The following is an 18,054-nucleotide window of genomic DNA, read 5'->3' as shown; positions in this document are numbered from 1 at the left end:
ATAAGATGGAGCTCATCTTGAAGTTACCTTTAACTCACACGCTGGTCTCATGGTCTGCGCGAAAGCACACACCACCTTCCGAATGTCGCTTGAAATCCAGTTGAATGGCCATATTTATTTACTGTACTTGAGAAATTTAGTTTTAGTCCAATATTTATATCTTGGATTAAATTGATATATCATACCCCTGTAGCTTCGGTTTTTACCAATAATCAAAGATCTCCATTTTTTCGTTTATTTCGGGGTACTAGGCAGGGATGTTCTCTTAATCCATTATTATTTGATATTGCCCTTGAACCTTTAGCAATTGCTATTCGAGACCCACCTGACATTCTTGGTATTACCCGTGTGATTGAAATACATAAGTTATCATTATATGCAGATGATTTGCTATTATATATCTCTAACCCTGAGAAATCCATTCCTGCTGTTTTATCCTTGTTGGCTCAGCTTCATAACTTTTCTGGTTATAAACTGAACCTTAATAAGAGTGAACTATTTCCCCTAAATATGCAGGTTCCAATTTATGGGTGTTTACCACTTAAATTGATTACCAATTTCTTTACATACTTAGGGGTTAAAATTACAAAAAAGCATAAGGATTTATTTAAGGATTTTTTACCTTTAATTGATCAGATTAAACTTTTGTTTACTAAATGGTCACCAATGTCTCTACCATTGATAGGTCGGATCAATGCTATCAAGATGATTATTTTACCTAAATTTTTATATTTATTTCAAGCGGTGCCAGTTTTTATTCTGAAATCCTTTTTTGATAAGGTTGATTCCAAAATCTTTTCATATATGTGGCAGAATAAAAATCCTAGGATAGGTAAAAGACATTTACAGAAATCTAAAAAGGAGGGGGGACCTGGCATTGCCGAATTTTAGATTTTACTATTGGGCAAATAATATTCGATATTTAAAATTTTGGTCATGGGACTTGGACATAACTTCAAGCCCACACTGGGTAAATCTTGAATGTAAATTTTTACAAGGGTTTTCACTGGATTCTATCTTAGGGACCTCACTTCCCTATTCTCTTTCTAAATTGCATAAACAAATGGTTAACCCAATAGTAAAATATACTTTATGAATATGGTTTCAATTTCGAAATTTTTTTTGGGTTGAATCAATTTATTCTGGCAAGTTCTATTATATCTAATTTGTTTTTTCAGCCCTCTATCATGGATTAAGCCTATTTGGCTTGGAAAACTAAAGGTATATTAAGATTTTGTGATTATTTTTGGATCATTGGTTCATGTCTTTTGAACAATTATCTAACAGATATAACTTGCCTAGATCCCATTTCTTTAGATATTTACAGATTAGAAATTTGTAAATACCGTTCTTCCTACCTTCCCGAATTTATATTCATTGGATATTTTGGAAAAAATTTTAGGTTTAAATCCTTTTCAGAAAGGTGTAATAGCAAACATTTATAATATAATTATGAAAATACATCCGGACATATCCAATAAAGTTAAGATCGATTGGGAAATGGTACTTAAGATTACTTTACCTATTGAAAACTGGGAAAAAATTCTTCAATTAGTTAATTCATTCTCTATACGTGCTAAACATGCGTTGATACAGTTTAAAGTAGTGCATAGGGCTCATATGTCTAAGGATAAATTAGCTCCTTATTACTCTCATATAAATCCTATATGTGATAGATGTTACTCCGAGATAGCTTCTTTAACTCATATGTTTTGGTCATGTCCTCTTTTAAAAAAATACTGGAAAGATATCTTTGATATTATTTCAACTATTTCGAGTATTGATTTATAACACCACCCTATTACTGCAATTTTTGGTTTACCAATGATAGAACCAAATCTTTTAACATCTACAGCCTGTCGGATGATTGCATTTCTCACACTAATGGCCAGAAGATCCACTTTGCTGAATTAGAAAGAGATCAGTCCCCCCACCACATTTCATTGGTTCTCTCAAACTATGTTGTGTTTAAACTTAGAAAAAATTAGAAGTGTTATTTATGATCTCTCTATTAAATTTGAAAAGACTTGGTGGCTATTTCTTCAATACTTCCATATGATGTAATTTGACCTTTTCCAAACCTATTCTATTTCTTTTTAGTATGTGTTGAGGAGAGCGAAGTCAACGGCACTAATGGTTCTTTTTTTTTATGTTTTACAACAGCCCATGCCTTTTTTTCCCCCTGTAGTTTAGTTGGTTAGTCTTGTTAGATTTTTTGGGTTTTTTTTTCTTTTCTTTTTTTTCCTTTATCATGTTAATTTGCTTATATATAATATTAGTATCTTGTAAGATTGGGAGGTTTAATATCCATGTACTAACTGGGTTTATATTTATATATGATAGTTATAACAATATAATCTCAATAACTTCATATGGTTACTATGTTATGTTAACCTTTATTATTACGATACTAATAAAAAGATTGAAAAAGAAAAGAATGAAATCCATCTGAACAAATGGGCTCCCCCACCGGTAAACTTACTGGGATATTCTCATCCAAGTCATTTATATACAAGACCACACGACATAGGAGCAGAACTAGGCCATTCAGGCCAGTGAGTCTGCCCCACCATTCCAACAAGGCTGGTCCAGGATCCCACTCAGTCCCATACACCTGCTTTCTCGCCATATTCTTGAATGCCCTGACCGATCCGGAAACAATCAACTTCCGCCTCAAATACATACATGGACTTGGCCTCCACCAAGAGCATTCCACAGATTTACTACTCTCTGGCTAAAGAAAAATCCTCCTTACCTCTGTCCTCAAGGCTCACCCCTCAATTTTGAGGCTGTGCCTCAATTGTGGATATCCCACCATAGGGAACATCCTCTCCACATCCTTTCAATATTCTGTAGGTTTCAATGAGATTTCCCGCATTCTTCTAAACTCCAGTGAGTACAGGGCCAAAGCTGCCAAATGCTCCTCATATGTTAACCCCTTCATTCCCGAAATCATCCTCGAGGACATCCTCTGGATCTCTCCAATGACAACACATCCTCTCTGAGATATGGGGCCCAAAACTGTTGACAAGTGCGGCCTGACTAGTGCCTTATAAAGGCTCAGCATTATCTCCTTGCTTTTAAATTCCATTCCCTTTGTAATAAATGCCAACATTGCAATTGCCTTCTTTACCAGAGATTCAACCTGTAAATTATCCTTCAAGGAATCTTGCACGAGGACTCCCAAGTCCCTCTGTTTGATGCTTGATGTTTGAACCATCTCCCTATTTAGATAATAGTCCGCACCATTGTTCCTTTTACCATAATGCATATCATATATTTCCCAACACTTCATTCCATCTGCCACTTTTTTTGCCCATTCCTCCCATTTGTCTAACTCCTGCTGCAATCCCATTGCTTCCTCAGCACTACCTACCCCTCCACCTATCTTCCTATCATCCGCAAACTTTGCCATAAAGCCGTCAATTCCATTATCCAAATCATTGACAAACAACGTGAAAAGCAGTGGGCGCAATACTGACCCCTGAGGAACACCACCAGTCACTGGCAGCCAACCAAAAAAAAATTCCTTTTATTCCCACTCACTGCCTCCTGCCTGTCTGCCATTCCACTACCCATGCCGGTATCTTTCTTGTAACACTACAGGATTTTATCTTGTTAAGCAGCCTCATGAGTGGCACCTTTATCAAATGCCTTCTGAAAATCCAAGTAAATGCCACCCACCACCTCTCCTTTGTCCACCCTGTCTGTTACTTCTTCAAAGAATTTAACAGATTTGTCAGGCAAGATTTCCCTTCACAGAAACCATGCTGACTTTGACTTACTTTATCATTAGTTTCCAAGTACCTTGAAACTTCATCCTTAATAATGGACTCCAACAACTTCCCAACCACTGAGGTTATGCTAACTGGCCTATAGTTTCCTTTCTTTTGTCTTCTTCCCTTCTTAAAAAAGCAGTGTGACATCTTCTAGTCCCCTGGAACCATGACAGAATCAAATGATTCTTGAAAGATCATGACCATTGCATCCATATCTCTTCAGCAACCTCTCTCAGGACTCTGGGAAGTAGTCCATCTGGCCCAGGTGATTTATCCACTTCAAGATCTTTGAGGTTGTCTAGCACTTTTCCCTTTGTAATAGCAACAGCATTCACTCCTGCTCCGACACTCATGGACCTCTGGCACACTGCTAGTGCCTTCCATAGTGAAGGCAGATACAAAGTACCCATTAAATTCATCTGCCATTTCTTCGTCCTCCATTACTACCTCATCAGCATCATTTTCCAGTTGCCCTACATCAACTCTCACCTCTATTAACTGGAAAAAAACTTTTGGTATCCTGCTTTATATTATTGGCTAGTCTGTTCTCATATTTCATCTTTTTCCTTTGTTTAGCTTTTTAGATGCCTTTTATTGGATTTTAAAAACTTCCCAATCATCCAACTTCCACTCACTTTTGCTCCCTTATATGCCATTTCTTTGGGCTTTTGTGCAGTTCTTAACTTCCTTTGTCAGCCACAGTTGCCTACCCCTGCCATTTGAGAACTTCTTCCTCTGTGAAACATATCTATCCTGCGCCTTGTGAACTATTCCCATAAAGTTTAGCTATCTCTGCTCTGCCGGCATCCCCACCAGTATCCTCTTCCAATCCACCTGGGCAAGCTCCATTCTCGTGCCCCTGTAATTCCCTTTATTCCACTGCCATACAGATACATGTGAGTTATGCTTCTCCCTCTCAAATTGCAGTAAAAATTCAGTCATATTATGGCCACTGCCTCCTAAGGTTCCTTTACATTAAGCTCTCTAATAAGATCTGTGTATTACACAACACCCAAGCTAAGATAGCCTTTCCCCAAGTAGGCTTAAGCACAAGCTGCTCTCACAAGCCATCCCATAGGCACTCAACAAATTCCCTCTCTCAGTCCGACACCCAATCTTCTTGCATATTGAAATCCCCATTATAATTGTGTCATTACCCTTATTACATGGCTTTTTCAGCTCCCTTTGCAATCTCAACCCCACATCTTGGCTACTATTTTGAAGCCTATATATGATTCCCATAATGATATTTTTTTACCCTTGCAATTTCTTAACTCCACCCACAAAGATTCAACATTCTCTAACCCTATGTCACCTCTCTCTAAAGAAGTAAATCCATTTCTTACCAACAGAGCCACATCACCGCATATGCCTTCCTGCCTCTCCTTTCAATACAAAGTATATCCTTTGAAGTGAAGCTCCCAACTATTGCCTCTGTTAGCCACATTGTAGTCTCCTGCTTGATGGTAGGAAGTCAAAGAGAATACTGGATGGATGGGTGGGATCCTTAATAGTACTAAGGGCCCTGCAAATGCAGCACTCCTGATAAGTATCCCCGATGGATGGTAGGGAAACCCCTATGATCCTCTCAACTGTTCTCACATTCTTTAGCAGGGACTTCTGGTCCGATACTTGACTGCTCCGATATCAGATGGAGATGCAACTTGTCAGGTTGCTCTCAATGGTACTCCTGTAAAACTCAGCTAAGATAGGGGGTGGGGGGGAACCCTTGCTTGCCTCCACTTCATAAGAAGATTGGGAAAAGCAAGGCTCCCACCTTCGTCTCCCCTGCATTGCATGAAGGAACTGGAATTTTATAAATGAATAGCTACATAAAAAACCCAACAAAAGTCTACAAAGTACACATTTTCACATGCATGCTAGTGAAGCCAATTTCTAAACTAGATAATAAGACTGGGCTCTAAAGCTCAGTTGTCTGTTTATTTATTAACAAGTGAACAAATGAATTTCAGGGTAGTATATGTTGACATATATGTATTTTGATAATAAATTTACTTCGTATTTTGAAGTCTTTGAGGAGATCCAAATATACAAATATTAAAAAAAAGACCATACAGAATAAATTTACTAAATTTTGTTTGTTCATTTGTGCCATGTCATACGTCATGGGTGATGATGGTCTTTCCATGACCCTGATTGATCTTGGCAAATTCTACAGAAGTAGTTTGCCATGCCTTCTTCTAAGCAGTGCCCTTACATGACAGATGACTTTAGCCATTATCAATAGTCTTTCGAGATTGTCTGTCTGGCATCAGTTGTTGCATAACCAGGACTTGTGATATGCACCAACTGCTCATACAACCATCCACCACCTGTTCTCATGGCTTCAAAAGTGAGCGGGGGGGGGGGGGGGGTTAGATAAGCAGGTGCTACACCTTGCCCAAGGGTGACCTACGGGCTAAAAGAAGGAAGGAGTGCTTTATATCTCTTTTTCTAGAGACATATTTCCACCCCATGACCCAAAACTATAGTTTTAAACTATACAATACAGTATGCAGAACAGCAAGTTAAATGTCAGTGATGTACTTTTATAAATAGGAATAGCTACTTCCTGTGTCAGGGGAGAAGATAAACAAGGATGGCATGCCAGCTTGTATCATACAGCTTAAACAGCATTTGTGAAATGAGAATTTAATATGGATGCCATGGATTACTAAGATCAAATCCAACACTATATAATTTAAAGGAAAGGTAAGTAATAGTGATTATTAGCACAAAGGTAGCAGACTGCTTCACATTAAAAAATAACACTGGCTCACCATTCTTTACCACTCTCAAATCTACCTCTCTGAAATGGCTATTGGTTCAGAGGCAGTTGGGATGTGTGTATCAAATGCTGGCTTTGACTGTAATAACAACACCTCAACATAAGAATAAATTAAATCTACACTTGTAGCTTGCCGACAAATTAGATAGGTTTTCAGAAAGCTTGCACTGGCAACATGTGTTTGAATGCTCCTGCTGTGCTGTGTAATTCTAATGCAATTCACTCTGCAACCTTGAGCCTTTTTCATACTGAGAGCACAGTGTTAATAAATACACATTATAAGTTAAAAGGATAGTGCTTCAAAAACAGGTCTTCTACCTAACTGCAGTTTGTTCTGAGCGAGCACATCATATATTAACTTGTTAAATAAGCTGACATTAGTACTCCTTGCAACAAGCAAAACAATCATGAATGATTTGGAACCTATTAAAACATTACAAAAAGTTGAACAGAGAAAAATATAGGGAGTGCAAAAGAAAATGCTTCGTACAGCTCTAAGGTGCCAAGACTACACTGTTCAGGCTGGGTGCAAATATGAAGCTGTCTTTTTTTTTACTGAATCAATGTTGTTGGTAATTTATTAACAGCTTCAACTGTTTGTGTTTCAGCTTGTAACACTCAAAAAGCCCAAAAGAGCTGGCTGTAGGTTTCATATAATGAATAATGCTTCAGGCAGATGGAGCCTGTCAGCCGTGATTGGCAACTCATCTTGGAGAAGGAAAACTCTGATCTCAAACCTCAGTTGCCTTGTGACTACCCCCATTCACAGGGAAGGCTTGGGAGTGAACCCCAAGGAAGAAAAAACTGGAGCTGGAGTCCCTAAGGCAGTCCTACGTTGAGTTCAAAGCTGACTGGCAACTCCTGCGATGCTGCTAGTGCAAATCTGTATAGGTCTCTGCTGTTCCTTTGGATTCATCAGCTGCGTTGAGAGGGGGAACCTGCTACATGGGCAACAACTTGCTCTCCATATCATACTGCCCTGGCTTGCGTATGACAGCTAGGACACAACATCCATGATCAATCCCGTCCAATGGAGGTCCTCAATGCTTCCTGTTAATACTTCCTTTCAGAAAAATTGTGCTTATGAAGACATCTTTACAACGTCAGCTTCAAAATGAACTTATCAAATAACACTCTTCAGAAACATATATCTTATGTGAACCATATAATTATCTACACTAAGCTATGTTAATGAGTAATTTTCTCATTAAAATTTATCCAAAATTTTCATGCTAATACAAGCTAAATAATAACTGGAAAACTTGTTTCGTTTCAAGTATCAAAGAAAAAGTCAGACCATATTTTCTTGTCTTTTATGATGGAAAAGTTCTGATCCCAGCTTTTCCAGCTCCAAAAAGTGAGGCAGTTGCGGATAGACCGCCTCACTACAATGGCATCAAAACCACTGAACTCTAGGGTGCAGAGGGCAAGTGAGATAAACGTTCCACTTCCTGTCCCAGAAAAGAGAGGCTTGGACAGACTATAGACACCAAGTTGAAGCACTGGCTCAAATCAAGCACAAGCCAAGCAAATTACAATGGCAATAACAGATTCATAGGACATAGAAACAGGAACAGGTCTTTCAGTCCACAATATTGTTCCGAACCAATTAAATTAGTAATCAAATGGTGAACTAAATTATACTCTTCTGCCTACACAATATCCAATTCTTCCACTTTCCTCACATTCATATGCCTATCTAAATGTCTCTTAAAAGTCTCAAATGTCTCTGCTTCTACCACCACTCCAGGTAGGGCATTCCAGACATTTAACACTCTGTGTACAACACCTGCCCCTCACATCTCCTTTGAAATTACCCCATCTCACCCTTTGATATTAGACATTGCAACCCTAGGAAAAAGATACACCCTGTCTTCTCTTATCTATATACTACTAAAACTCTTATGCTCTGTCTGTCTGTTTGTGACCTCCAATTAGCGCAAATAGTGCATTACAGTGGCACTTTTTTTGGATCAATTGAATTAAAATGCGCTAACTTACAGAATGCAGGCAAAATTCAGGGTTATATATTCGTATAGAATTGCTTATTTGCAAAAATCAACAGGCTCCCTTTTAAGCCGAGAGCCGATCCACCATCAGGGAAATCAGGACGCGACAGCCCGACGCATGCGCACGGCCAGCCTCAGCAGCGACACCTACCGGAGCAAAAGGGCAGGGCAGCTCTATTTCGAGGGGTCACATTCTGCTAATCACCATCAGCATGTGCAGGATTGGGACAGATCTAACTGCCACCCATCAATAAGAGATAATTAAATCTTATTGTAATGACATACTTCGAGATACCCATAAAACCCTTTGCTGCAGTCAAAGGACAGCGGTGACTATATCACGTCCATTTAGGAGAGCGTCAACCACATCATCAAGAATAATCAGCATCCTTTGATGTTACAGCTTCGTATCTTCTATCCAGCATTAGGGTAAAAAAAAAAATGGTCAGCCTAATTATGCCACGTGGAAAGGAAAGGGGAACATTATGGTCAAGAGACGACACCAAACGTTGTCGGGAAGCAGCAAGGAGAGGAAGAGAACAAGAATCAGATGAGGCCAGGGCCGCACGACTCCAGGATCAAAGAATCAGGACAAAAAAAGATGAAAGAAGAAGAGACAGAGGAGGGGAGGCATGCTCGTCTCCAGGATCAGAGACAAACAACAAACTGCAGAAGAGGTGAAGAGATGGGGGATGAAAGGGCTGCATGTCTCCAGAATGATGACGACAGGCACAAGGGTGGCAGATAAATCAGAAATGATGCCATCAAAAGTGTCCTTCGTTAAATGAGGAGCAGCTATATTTGCTTTGCTACACGTTGTTCTTCTTTAATAAACTGAGGTTTTCTACTTCAGTTTCCAAAGCAAAGCGATACCAATAGCATTCAGGAAAACATAATGTTCATTCTGGCCACATCAAACTGCACTACTCTGCTCTCAAAGGGTACCCCAACGGGTCACCCCGTTGTCTAGTAATCTTATAAATCTCCCCTTAGACATCGTCACTCCAGAGGGAAAAAACCCAAGTCTCTCCAACCTCTCATTATAGCACATGGCCTCTAATCCAGGCAGCACCCCGGTAAACCTCTTCTGCACGCTTTCCAAAGCCTCGACATCTTTTGTATAATGAGGTGACTAGAATTGTCTACAATACAGTCGGCCCTCGGTATCCGTGGGGGATTGGTTCCAGGACCCCCTGCGGATACCAAAATCTGCGGATGCTCAGGTCCCTTATATAAAATGGCATAGTATTTGCATATAGCCTATGCAGATCCCCCCCTATACTTTAAATCATCTTATAATACCTGTAATACCTAATACAATGTAAATGCTATGTAAATAGTTGTTATACTGTATTGTTTAGAGAATAATGACGCTTTGGAGGAGGCTCAATAATACTAACTTTCGGATCTGCGAAGGTTGAGGGCTGAGGATCTTCACGCGTTGAAGGTCGAGGCTTCACAATTGCAGATGCTTTAGTTAGGAACATTGTTATAGGAAGCTCTTCTTTTTCTTTGCATCATCAAACAAATCTTGCAGTGGTTGTAGGCATGTTGTTATCCCTTGGGTGACACGGAGGCTTCGTTCCATTGAAGGATCGTACTCAAGGATCACATCCTTTAACACCTGCGCCTGTTGAAAAACTGCTGCAAATTTTTCAAGTGTCCAAATTGATGGCTCTACCTCCTCTAAATCTTCTGCATCATCATCTCCTGCAGAGGATTTCAGCAGATCTTCGAATTCCTCGTTGGTAAGGGTTTCTCTATGCTCTCCTATGTGTTCCTCGACATCATCCTTGATCATGTCAGAGAAGCCTTCCCCACCAACTTCCCTTGCAACATTCAAGATATTCCTGACTTCTGCATCAATAGTGGGGAAGCCCCTGAAATCACTGACTATCTCACTCCTGGAATTTTTTTTCGAATATTTTCGATCCGCGGTTGGTTGAATCGCGGATGCAGAACCCACGGATACGGAGGGCCGACTGTACTCAAGATGCAGCCTAACTAGAGTTTTATAAAGCTGCAATATAAATTACTGACTTTTAAACTCAGTACCTCAACCCACGAAGGCAAGCATGCCAAATGCTTTCTTAACCATCCTATCAACCTGTATAGTCACTTTTTAAGAGCTATAAATTTGGATTCCAAGATCCCTCAGCTCATCAACACTGTTTAAGGTCTTGCTCTTAATAGTGTATTGTCTCTTTACATTTGACCTACCAAATTGCAAAACTTCACAATTAGACAGGTTAAACTCCATCTGCCATTTCTCCATCCATATCTGCAATCGATCTATATTCCATTGTATTCTTTGCCAGTCTTTTACGCTATCTACAACCCCACCAATCTTTGAAATCTGCAGCACATTACAGGCCCTTCAGCCCACAAATTTATGCCGACCATGTTACCTATCCTAGAAGCTGCCTAGAATTTCCCTGCCGCATAGCCCTCTACTTTCTAACTTCCATGTATCTATCTAGGAGTCTCTTAAAAGACCCTATTGTATCCACCCCTACTACCTTCACTGGCAGTGCATTCCACACACCCACCATTCTCTTACCTCTGACATCCCCCTTGTACCTACTTCCAAGCACCTTAAGACTATGCCGCCTTGTGTTAGCCAATTCAGGCCTGGTGAAAAGCCTCTGACTATCCACACGATCAATGCCTTTCATCATCTTATACACCTATATCAGGTCACCTCTCATCCTCCATCGCTCCAAGGAGAAAAGGTCGAGTTCACTCAACCTATTCTCATGAGACATACTCTCCAATCCAAGCAACATCCTTGTAAATCTCCAAATCTCCTCTGCACTCTCTCTATAGCATCCACATCCTTCCTGTAATGAAGTAACCAGAACTAAACACAGTACTCCAAGTGGGGTCCAACCAAGGTTTTGCATCTGCAAACTTACTAACCCACCCTTCTATATTTTCATCCAGGTTACCTATGTACATCACAAAAAACAGAGCTCCCAGTACAGATCCCACAGAACACCATTAATGACAGACCTCAAGCTAGAATAAGACCATTTGACCCCTACCCTCTCTTCTACGGGCAAACCAGTTCTGAATCCAAACACCCAATTCACCATGGATCCCATGCACCTTAATCTTCTAGATGAGCCTCACATGAAGCTCTTTGTCAAACACCTTACTAAAATCTATGTGGACAACATCCTTCATCAATCATCTTGTCAAAACCTCAGTGAAATGCCCGCACAAAACCATGGTGACGCTTCCTAATTAGGCCATAGTTTTCCAAATCCTACTCCTTAGAATTCTCTCCAGTAACTTCCCTACCACTGGCATGAGACTCACTGGTCTGTATTTCCAGGATTATTCCCAGTACCCTTCTTGAATAATGGAACAACATTAGCTATTCACCAGTCCTCCGGGACCTTGTCTGTGGCCTGAGAGGTCATGAAGATATTGGTCAAGGCCCCAGCAATCTCTTCTGTTCCTTCTCTCAATAACCTGGGATATATCCCATCAGGCCCCAGGGACCTATCCACCTTTATGCTCTTTAAGAAACTCAATATTACCCCCTCCTTTACCTCTAAATGCCCTAGCCTATCAATTCACTCAGCACTGGTCTCCCTATCTTCCCGTCTCCCTTCTTGGTAAATAATGAGGTAAAGTACTCATTAAGGACCTCACCCACATCCTCTGCATCCAAGCAAATGTTTCCCCCTTTATCCTTGGGAGGTCCTAACTTCTCCCTAGTCCTACACTCTTGTTCTTGTTGTATGTATAGAATGCCTTCAGATTCTCTTTAATGCTACTTGCCAAGAACTTTTCATGGCCTCTCCTGGCTTTTCTAATTCCCTTTTTGAGTTGTCTTCTGCCTTCATTACAATCAAGTTTGATTCCTAAGCTTTACATACCTTATTCTTCCTGACTAAATTCATTACCTCACTCAACATGCAAGGTTCTCTTACTTTACTATTCTTGTCCTTCCTTATTACTGGAACGTACCTGTCCTGTGCTCTGTGCAGTTGGTCTTTAAACACACTTCACATGTCAGATGTGAACTTGCCCAAAAACAGCTGTTCCCAATTAACTATCCCTAGCTCCTGCCCAATTCTCTCGTAATTTGCCTTGCTCCAATTTAATACTCTCTCACAAGGTCTATAGTAATACTTATCTGCAGTTATCTTAAAACTTAAGATTCCTGGTTAGATTTTAAACAAGCTCAATTTACCTCAATGATGCAAACAATAGGACCAACTTTATGATGTGTACCAGAAGATATCCTTGGCAGTCAGCAATAACTGACTCTTTCAGATCATAAGACAAACGAACTGGCTTACATTCATGTTTGCCTAACTTCCATTTATCCATCCAAGAGGGCACCTATACATCATCTCTTATCTATTTAAATGCTACGCAACATAATAAAATTACCTAACTAGAGGATTAAGCAGCACTAATGTGAGCTGGGGTTCCTGGATGGATAGTGTCACATTTGTGGTTTCTGGCCATCTGACCTAACCCATCCCAGGCATAGACAAAAAGAAAATCTGCAGATGTTGGAATTCCAACCAACACACACAAAATGCTGGAGAACTCAGCAGGCCAGGCAGCATCCACGGAAAAGAGTACAGATTACATTTCAGGCTGAGACCTTTCATCAGGAGTTCCTGGGCTAAGTAACTAAAAGGAAAAATGTAGTCCTGCAGAGCTATCTTCTTTGAGTTAAACAATGGTGTAGGAGCCACATATCTGTTTTCTATCCAATGGAGCCATATACAGTGGCATGCAAAAGTTTGGGCACCCCTGTTCAAAATTTCTGTTACTCTGAATAGTTAAGTGAGTAGCAGATGAACTGATCTCCAAAAGTCATAAAGTTAAAGATGAAACATTCAATTCAACATTTTAAGCAAGATTAGTATATTATTTTTGTTTTATACAATTTTAGAGTGAAAAAAAGGAAAGGAGCACCATGCAAAAGTTTGGGCACCCCAAGAGATTTGAGCTCTCAGGTAACTTTTACCAAGATCTCGGACCTTAATCAGCTTGTTAGGGCTATGGCTTGTTCACAGTCATCGTTAGGAACGGCCAGGTGATGCAAATTTCAAAGCTTTATAAATACCTTGACTCCTCAAATCTTGTCCCACCAATCAGCAGCCATGGGCTCCTCTAAGCAGCTGCCTAGCACTCTGAAAATTAAAATAAATGATGCCCACAAAGCAGGAGAAGGCTATAAGAAGATAGCAAAGCGTTTTCAGGTAGCCCTTTCCTCAGTTCGCAATGTAATTAAGAAATAGCAGTTAACAGGAACGGTGGAGGTCAAGTTGAGGTCTGGAAGACAAAGAAAACTTCCAGGGAGAACTGCTCGTAGGATTGCTAGAAAGGCATATCAAAGCCCCTGTTTGACAGCAAAAGACCTTCAGGAAGATTTAGCAGACTCTGGAATGGTGGTGCACTGTTCTACTGTGCAGCAACACCTGCACAAATATGACCTTCATGGAAGGATCACCAGAAGAAAACCTTTCCTGCGTCCTCACCACAAAATTCAGCATCAGAAGTTTGCAAAGGAACATTTAAACAAGCCTGATGCATTTTGGAAACAAGTCCTGTGGACTGAAGAAGTTAAAACGGAACTCTTTGGCCACAATGAGCAAAGGTATGTTTGGAGATAAAAGGGTACAGAATTTCATGAAAAGAACACCTCTTCAACTGTTAAGCACGGGGGTGGATCAATCATGCTTTGGGCTTGTGTTGCAGCCAGTGGCACAAGGAATATTTCACTGGTAGAGGGAAGAATGAGTTCCATTAAATACCAGCAAATTCTGGACGCAAACATCACACCGTCTGTAAAAAAGCTGAAGATGAAGAGGTTGGTTTCTACAACAGGATAATGATCCAAAACACACCTGAAAATCCACAATGGACTACTTCAAGAGGTGCAAGCTGAAGGTTTTGCCATGGCCCTCACAGTCCCCCAACCTAAACATCATCGAAAATCTGTGGATAGACCTCAAAATAGCAGTGTATGCAAGACGGACCAAGAATTTCACAGAACTAGAAGCCTTTTGCAAGGAAGAATGGGCAAAAATCCCCCAAACAAGAACTGAAAGACTATTAACTGGCTACAGAAAGCGTTTACAGGCTGTGATACTTGCCAAAGTGGGTGTTACTAAGTACTGACCATGTAGGGTGCCCAAACTTTTGCTTCGGGCCCTTTTCCTTTTTTGTTATTTTGAAACTGTAAAAGATGGAAATAAAAAAGTAATCTTGCTTAAAATATTAAAGAAATGTGTCATCCTTAACTTTATGCCTTTTGGAAATCAGGTCATCTTTTACTGGCTTAGCAATTCACAGTAACAGAAATTTTGACCGGGGTGCCCAAACTTTTGCATGCCACTGTATTTATTTTGTCTACATTATATTTTATGGCATATTTATTATGGTAATCGGTCACATGGATTGGGCGTGGTAAAAACAAATTAGCAGAGCTACATATTCGTGCTTTGTCTTCATTTAGTTGATCAGATTAGTCTACTGGAGAGGGGTTGAGGCAAGAGTAATGATATTATTTTGTTGACCACTAATTATTGTTATATGTTATTGGAATGTCTAAATATGCTAATTAGTTGTGCTAACATCGTTATTGGGATGCTAATTAGATTGCTAATTCAGACACGATTAGACTGTTTAGGCTACGTCCACACTACGCCGGATAATTTTAAAAACACCGGTTTTGAGTAAAAACGACAGGTGTCCACACTATGCGTTTTTCAAAATATCTCTGTCCACATGAGATGGATATTCGGGCGAATCTCCTCCTACTGGGCATGCGCAGGGCACACAGAAAACAAGCGAATAAGAAACGGTATACTTGGTGCGCGTTTGTCCAGTTAAAGAGTAGAAAAACTTGAAAGGAATCGCTCTTGGCTCTCGCGCAGGAGGACTTAAAACTAAAAAAAAACAAATACTGCAGCGTATGGAGGCAACCAACAGGGAGTTCACGAACAGTATGACCCGGCTGATGACGAACATTGGAAAACTGACTAACTCTGTTTCTTTTTTTTTTAATTTTATTTTTATTTGGATAAGGAATTCACAAATATCATGTACTTTTTTCACACATATAACCTTTTCCATTTTTTTATATGTATAAAACTACAATTATTTATATATTCTTAAGTACACATTGAGATGATATAAAAGGAAAATAAACATTTAAATAGATAATTATGTACTGTGGTAAATCTAACCTATTAGGCTAAGTAATGGAATTAGTTGTTAAGAAAAATGGTAATAATAGTTTCCATATAACCCTTCCGGACCATTTCCACTGGTCCAAAATGTTGTATATAAGCCTTTGTATCAACCATTGTAGGTGTTTATATCCTAATTTGTTCATGCTTGCTCCTGCCCGCGGACATAATTATCCAATCCCTATGTATTTATTTACTTAATTTTTTCATTTTTTTTATCCCTTTCCCAAATCTTTCCCTTTACTTGTGTTAATTCTCTATTTTCCAAACGAAAACAAAAAAAACAAACATTTAGACTAGGGGTGCTTATGTTAGCAATATTACTGTGTTGATGAGAAGAGCAGTATAAATCATTAGGAGAGTCATCTAAAGTCTGCTCGCATTGGGGTTATATATTCAATCCATTTATTCCAGATTTGATAAAATTTTTCTTTTTGAGTTCTCAGGGAGTAAGTCAACTTTTCCATTTTAAATATTTCCAAGATAATTTCGTACCAATCTTCTAGTGTAGGTGGTATTGGATTTAGCCATTTTCTAGTGATTGATTTCTTACTTGCCGCTAAGAGGGCCTGCAGCAACTTTATATCTTCCTTCTGTTCAAGAAACAATACATGCCCCAAATAGAGCATCTCAAAGTTCAGAGGTATCTGGGACCTAAGTACCTTAACTAATGTTCTATGAATACCTTCCCAAAATAGACTTAATTTAGGGCAATCCCAAAAAATATGAAGATGACTTGCCTCCTTGGAGCCGCACCTTCTCCAACACATCACATTTGTATCTTTCTATTTTTCCTGATATGGGGTCTTGAAGTATCTTATAATGTTTTTCCAACAATGTTCTCTCCAAGTCAAAGAATTAGTCGAGGACCATTGAAAGCTGCAGATTTTCTCCCAAGCCTCCTCTGAAAGTACCAACCCCGCTTCTTTCTCCCACTTCTGTTTAATATACAGTGTATTTACATTTTTAGCATGGGAGAGTGCATTATATAATCGAGAAACTGATTTACTAGGTATTGAACTGCAAGCCAAATTCAGAATCTTGAAAAATTCTAATTCTACTGTTGATAGGTCTGTATATCTACAACTCTGGTTAACATAGTTTCGTACTTGAAGGTACCTAAAAAAGTCATTATGTTCTAGGCCATGTTTGTCCTGCAGGATTTGGAAACTTTGTAATACTCTTTTATCTATAAATGAGAGGTAGGTTGTAAGACCTTTCTTTATCCATAGCTCAAATCTTTTATCTCCTCTGTTGGGAAGGTATTCGGTATCATATGCACACCATCTAAAGAGTTTTAACATGTTATTAATTCCACATGAATTAACCACCTTCTGCCATACTTTTAATGTAAGATTTATCCAAGTGTTTTTAAATTTTTCCAACTGGGTCATCAATCCTTTGTCAGCTATTGAGGCCTGAAGAGGAAAACTGTCAATTAATCCAAATTCTATTTCCTTCCATCTAGCCTCATATTCCCTATTACACCAATATAACAGAGGGGTTATCTGTGAGGCATAAAAATAATTTCTCAGGCAAGGAAGAACCATACCTCCTCCTTCCTTCCCTAACTGTAAGGTGTTATATCGAATTCTAGGTTTCTTTCCTTGCCAAATGAAGCGGGAAATCCATTTGTCCCATTCCCTGAATTGATTATCATCCACCTCCACCGGTAAAGTACAGAAAAGATACAATAACCGAGGAAGAATATTCATTTTTATAGTATTTATCCTTGAATTTAAACTTAAAAAGGGGATAAGATTCCATCTATGCATATCTGCTTTTATCTCTGAGATTAATGGCCCATAATTTACCTGTGACAGTGTTGAAAGATCCTTCGGCAGGGTTATTCCTAAATATTTTAATGATTTAGCTTCCTTTTATAACCTGATATTTTCCCAAAGTCATCCAACAGTGTAAACAATCCTATAAATGATTTTTCTGGTTCACTCAGATAGACCAAAACATCATCTGCGAATAACGCCACTTTCTGTTCAATCCCTGCCACCTTGATACCTTTTACGATTTCGCTGTCTTATTAGTTGGGCAAGCGGTTCAATATATAGCACAAAAAGGAGAGGAGAAATTGGGCATCCCTGTCTAGTGCCTCTCTCTAAGATGAAGGAGTCAGAGAGGTTCCCATTTATCTTAATTCGGGCTGTAGGGCTGTCATATAGAGTCTGAATTACTTTAATAAACTTTCCTTGAAAGCCGAATCTTCCTAACACTCTGTATAGGAATGCCCAACTAAC

The 18,054-nt window shown here is 39.4% G+C and overlaps 1 protein-coding gene across 2 annotated transcripts in view; it reads right to left on the bottom strand.

Moving 5' to 3' along the window:
* Positions 1-18,054, bottom strand: part of LOC140195241 (AT-rich interactive domain-containing protein 2-like) — a 385,533-nt gene that overhangs the window by 111,014 nt on the left and 256,465 nt on the right. The window lies entirely within an intron of this gene.

Source organism: Mobula birostris, chromosome 3 (genome assembly GCF_030028105.1).
Source record: "Mobula birostris isolate sMobBir1 chromosome 3, sMobBir1.hap1, whole genome shotgun sequence".
Taxonomy (NCBI): domain Eukaryota; kingdom Metazoa; phylum Chordata; class Chondrichthyes; order Myliobatiformes; family Myliobatidae; genus Mobula; species Mobula birostris.
The sequence above is the reverse complement of the archived record's forward strand: the minus strand, read 5'-3'. Positions and strand labels throughout refer to the sequence as shown.